Here is a 6,142-nt window from a genome sequence, read left to right on the forward strand (position 1 = left end):
ATTACCTTATGTTTATTAATTATAGGAGAGACAATTGAGATCTTTACATTTAAGACTTTCTTTCTAGAAATATGATTATGTCTCTACTTATTCAGATATTCTTTCTTTTTCCCTGTTGTGAAGTATTAATAGATTTCTTTCTACAGGTCTTGCAATGTTTCTTGTGAAGCAAATTCTTAATGGGTTTTCAGCTTCCTATTATAAGCAAAATCCTTTTTCAAATAACACTTTGAAATGAAACAACGAAAACAATTTTTACCTAATTTTCATATCTACATCTTTTAACAAACATTTTTTACCAGCATCGCTCATTGCTATCCAGGCACAGTTGTTTGGATTTTTCAACTTAGAAAAATCACATCATCAGCAAATTGTTACCATTTTTGCCTTCCTTTCCAATGTTTTTCATCTCTATTTGTGTTTTCTTGTCCTTGGGACCACCTGGAGCAATCCTCTCATGCGCTGAGACTGGAACCAAGTCCTGGCAAGTTAAGAGCCTAAACGCCCTTGTTCATATTCTTTACATTTCATATTTTGTGAGCGCCGTCACAAACACTAACTCATTTGATATTCACAACAATCATTTTGTCAATGAAAAGCTGTGTGCCAAGCACCTCCTCTGTGCCAGGTGACCCAAGACATGTGTTTCTTGTCTCCATGGGGTGCACAGCATGAACCCAGGAAGTAAACAAGTACACACATTAGTTAAACAATCACAAGAAAAGAAAACACAGGCCAGAAAAAGCGGAAAGCATCATCACCTCCAATTTACAGGTGAGGAATCAAGGCCCAGAATGGGGCTGTGACTTGCACAAGGTCACGTGGCAAATCAGTGGCCTGGCTGAGATGCAAAGGCTTTTTGGCCCCTTGAGGCTAGGGCCAACCTCCCAGCTTTCTCGGCCTGTGCTGGTGGCCCTTCCTGGGCCCAGAGGGCCAGCGGTCCTCCAGGCAGCGCCAGTGTCCAGCTGAGGGCCGAGGAGAGAGCTCTCTGCTTTCTTTGCCAGCCAGCCAGGGAGGTGAGCACTGCCACTGGGAGAGCTTCCATGGAAAACCTTGAGCCCCACAGCTGTTGCTACTCTCTGGGCACCTCCTGCCCTCAGAGTTTGCCCTGCTGGGGAGTCCCGCTTCCCTTCCTAGAAGGCTCTGCCCTGGGAAGTGAGGTCTGGCTGTAGATTGTGACCTGGCTCCAGGACATGTGGCTTCAGGCCCAGCTGAGAACTGAGGACAATGCCAGGTCTTGTAAAGTGGGAATGAGTGTGGCCATTGGCAAGGAGGCTACACTCATCTGCAGGTTTCCAGGGACTCCACAGTGGCTCAGACAGGGCGGATGGAATAGAACCTTCTATGGCTCCACCTCCAAGACCAATCCTAAAGCTCCCGCCTTTGACCCTCCTGCATCTGGCCCGGCCACACTTCACCCTTCATGGCCTTCACGTCCAAGGCCAAAAGGCGCTGTTTCGAGTTCTCCATTTGCCCTCCTAGCTCACACCCTCTGTGCGTTTGCTCACCCTCCTGCCTCTGGTACTAACTTTGTCCCCCTCTCGCCCTGCCCCAGCCCTTTGTCCACATGATCAGATCCTCTCCACCCCACGCACCCCAGCCCCAATGTCTCCTCCATCAAGCCTCCTGCACCCACCCACCGCCCTGTTGGAAGTGAACTTGCTTCCTCTGAACGCCCGGTCAGACAACTAGGTATTCTGATCGACGGAGTTGGTAGACCTCTCAGGGCCTCAGCTTCTCTCTCTACAGAACTGGGATGCTAGTCCAGTTACCTGGGAGAATCACAGGCTCAGAGGATACAGTGGAAAGTCACGCAGCGCTTGCTACCTGCCAAGCACCACGCGAGGTGCTTTGCAAAGGTGGCGCTCTTCTTGTTCCTGGCCTACGGAGAGAGAATCAAGGCCCAGGGAAGTGAAGGAACAAGCCCAAGGCCTAATCAGCAGCCAGGGTGAGACTATGCAAGGGTAGTCTGGCTCCAGCTCCCTGCTCTGAATCACAGTGGGGAAAGCAATTAGCGTGTGTGTGGGTGGGTGTGGGTGTGTGTGTGTGTGTGTGTGTGTGTGTATGTGTATATCTGTGTGCCTGTGGGTACCATTTACTTTCACTGCTTCTCTCTGCCCCTCTGACTTGGCCCCTCCTACTTTGTTTATATAATTCTTGTGCTCACGGCTTATCTTCTTACCTAACTGTGAGCTCCTGAGTGGGGGGGTAGAGGCTGGCTCTCCCCCCAAGTCTGAATCTCCAGGCCCACCCCCAGGAGCCCTGACCACCTCCCCTTGCTTAGATTTTCCTTTCCATCTTTCTGAGATGATCCCATGATATCTATATTTGTCTGTTTCTCTGTCCCTCCCACTGGTATCTAAGCTCTGTGAGTAAAGTGTTCCTGTCCACGGAGGGGTTCAGTGCAGAGCTTTTTACCAACCACGTGCTCCCCAATCACCTGGGGATCTTGCTATAAAGCAGATTCCGATAGAGTAAGACCAGGGCTGGGCCTGAGAATCTGAGTTTCTAACAAGCTCAGGTGATGCTGGCATGACCAATCCCCATGCCCTGAGCAGCCAGGTCGTAGCACTGTGGTTGTCAGCCATATGGAATCAGAAGCTCTGGGGCAGGGCCCAGTGGCATGCGTATTAATGGGTGATTCAGAGACATGCCCGACTGTGCGAACCTCTGCTCCAGAGCTGTGTTACGGGAACCAGCCCTGGAGCCAGGGCTGCCTCGATTCAAACGCTAGGGCGACTCTACTTCCCCGCACCTTCGTTTGTCCTGCTGTGTAATGGGGATGACGGGGCTTCCCTGGTGGCTCAGTGGTAAAGAATTCACCTGCCTGTGCAGGAGATGCAGGAGACGTGGGCTTGATCCCTGGGTTGGGGAGATCCTCTGGAGGAGGAAATGGCAACCCACTCCAGTAATTTTGCCTAGAGAATCCCATGGACAGAGGAGCCTGGTGGGGCTACAGTCCATGGGGTCATAAAGAGTCAGACACAACTGAGCAACTGAACAATGCAACAACGGGGATGATAACAGTCTCTTTCTCGTGGGACTGACTGAAGACGGAGTGAGTTAGCACATGCTTGCTGTCACCACTCTGGTGATTTGTCCAATGAGTGACTAGGTGTCAGCCAGAAGCTGTCAACAGGAGGTGATGGAAGTTGCAACTGAAGGTCGTGCCAGGCTGGGCATGACTTTCCGGGCCAGCTGTCTTGCTGGCTGACAAGGATTCCTGTTGCACTGACTCCCAGTCTCCAGCAAGATTACAGGGTTGACCTAAGCACCAAGCCACACCGGCTGCGTGGCATTTGCTGAAACGTTGGCCACACAGGAAAGGAGAGGTCCTGGGTTGCCAGGAGTGATCCCTCACCTGGCCTTGTTCCAGGGGTGCTGGCTTGGGGGTTGCCTGGGTACCATGGAGGAGAAGAGGTGGCTCTGTCACCAGCCCAGACAAAAGGCTTGACACCATCACATTTCCCAGGCGACCTCATTAGAGTGTGTCACTCTGTAAACTGGGCGTTATCCCCATTTTACAGACAAGGAAACCGAGGCTCAGGGGAGCGCCTGGAAGGATCCACAAACAAAGCTGCCCCTGATAGGGAAGCTAGAAGGGCTGGTCCTGATCCAGAGGAAGGTAGGTCCAGGACCCCTGCCCTAGGCATCCCCATCCTTCATCCACCAATCCCTGGAGACTAAGGGCAGCACCTCCAAACAAACTCAGGGTCCCAACCTGCCTTGTAACTTAACATACAGCCACAAGCCTGGCCCCTGATGACTGACTGAGGGCCAATAAGAACCAGACAGTGATATGCCTGCTGGGGCAGAAGGTGAGCCAGGCTCTGAGAAGAGGGCACATCCTTGTCTCTGCCATGCACCTTGCTAGCCGCCTGACCTACAGACACTTTCCCAGAGAAATTTTGTATTAATTCATAAAACAAAGTATACATAATTATATAGGAAACCAGTTATGTTAAAATTTGTAAAGCAAACAAAAAATTGCAATACAGTAATATAGAGGCTTTGTTGTTGATTCATTAGATAGCAAGGTCCAGCGGCAGTTCTAATATACTTGTATGATTTCAAAGCAGTGGTGAAAAATGATGAGCACAAATGAGATTTCGAGATGCCTGCCACACCTAGTGTGCATTGATAATGTGGAAATACCTGTCATTTCTTGTGGCAACAAAGTCACAGGTGCTGCTCATCACTGTGGTTTGTTGCCTACACACTCTTGAAGGAAGTGGTAAATTTCAAAGAAGAAAGATGGAAGTGTTTTTCTCCATTCAGATCTGCGGATCTTAGTCAGAGCTCTTTAAAGGAGGCTGGAGCCCAGGGGTAGAGCCTGGAGGGGTGATGCCTTAAGAGAGCTGTGACTATGGTTGGAGGGAGACAGAACCTCACTAGGGCCCTTTGGCTTTGCCGGTCCACTCTCTGCACCACCCAGTATGACCATCGGTGCTCCCGTCCCCTGTTTCACCCCACTTCCTCCACTGACTTCTCAACATGATCTGAGCTCCCATTGGGAAGGTCTCTTTGGGGAGAACGGGCTCATGGAGAGTGTCCTCTCCCAGAGTCTGTATCCCCTGGGTTTGTACCAGTTGCCTCCCCTCAATGTCAAAGCCAGCAGCACCTGGAGGGAGGTGTGGATAGGGCAGGGAGGGCCTCCCAGAGCTGAGATCCAAAGGACAAACAGGAGGTAACAAGATGGGAGAGGATCAACTGGGGGCGGGGAGCAGCTGTGCAGAGAAGGGGTGAGCTATGCGGGCTCCTGTGGTCATGTATGGATATGAGAGTTGGACTGTGAAGAAGGCTGAGCACCAAAGAACTGATGCTTTTGAACTGTGGTGTTGGAGAAGACTTTTGAACTATGGTGTTGGACTGCAAGGAGATCCAACCAGTCCATTCTGAAGGAGATAAGCCCTGGGATTTCTTTGGAAGGAATGATGCTGAAGCTGAAACTCCAGTACTTTGGCCACCTCGTGAGAAGGGTTGACTCATTGGAAAACACTCTGATGCTGGGAGGGACTGGGGGCAGGAGGAGAAGGGGACGACAGAGGATGAGATGGCTGGATGGCATCACTGACTCGATGAACGTGAATCTGAGTGAACTCCGGGAGATGGTGATGGACAGGGAGGCCTGGCGTGCTGCGATTCATGGGGTCGCAAAGAGTCAGACACGACTGAGCGACTGAACTGAAGTGAACCTATGTGGGCTCTGGGATCAGGCTGGTTTCAGATCCTGGGGTGTCTCACTGACTAGTTGTACAAGTATGATAAGCCCTTCACACTTTGAGCCTCGATTTCCTGAAAATCAGGGTAATAAACATACCTACTTCACAGGAGTGTCATGAAGATTTAATGGAGTAAAAGGAATAAAGCTCAGCATGATGCCTGGCCCCTAGGAAAGGCTCTGTACCCCACTCCAGTACTCTTGCCTGGAAAATCCCATGGGCAGAGGAGCCTGGTAGGCTGCAGTCCATGAGGTCGCTAAAAGTTGAATGTGACTGAGTGACTTCACTTTCACTTTTCACTTTCATGCATTGGAGAAGGAAATGGCAACCCACTCCAGTGTTCTTGCCTTGAGAATCCCAGGGATGGGGGAGCCTGGTGGGCTGCCGTCTGTGGGGTCACACAGAGTCGGACACGACTGAAGCAACTTAGCAGCAGCAGCAGCAGCAGTCGAGGCTCTGATTCAGCCCTTTAGCTTTTTTTTTCTTGTTTTGGCTGCCCCTTGACCATGCATGGTCTTAGTGCCTCAGCCAGGGATTGAACACACGCCTCCTGCATTGGGAGCACAGAGTCTTAACCACTGAACCACCAGGGAAGTCCCCAGCCCTTCAGCTTTGAGTAAGTGTAGACACAAATAAACACATCCATAAAAGCAGTTCACGAGAAGGTCTGGCCACAGCATAAACTGAAGGGGTGTGTGGAAATTTCTACTGGATCGCCCAGCAGTGGTTCAACCTCAGCCACATATTAGAATCATCCAGGTGCCCAGGGCATACCGCATATCTGTTAAGTAACCAGGTTCTCTGAAGGTCCATCACAGCACCCATAGCATTTAAAGCTCCCTACTTTATCCAAGTATCCAGACAGGACCCAGAGCTACTGTTTTGGAGGGAGGCTTCTTTACTGTCTGCTGTGGCTGGAG

This window comes from Capra hircus, chromosome 15 (assembly GCF_001704415.2).
Source record: "Capra hircus breed San Clemente chromosome 15, ASM170441v1, whole genome shotgun sequence".
In the NCBI taxonomy this organism is placed as follows: domain Eukaryota; kingdom Metazoa; phylum Chordata; class Mammalia; order Artiodactyla; family Bovidae; genus Capra; species Capra hircus.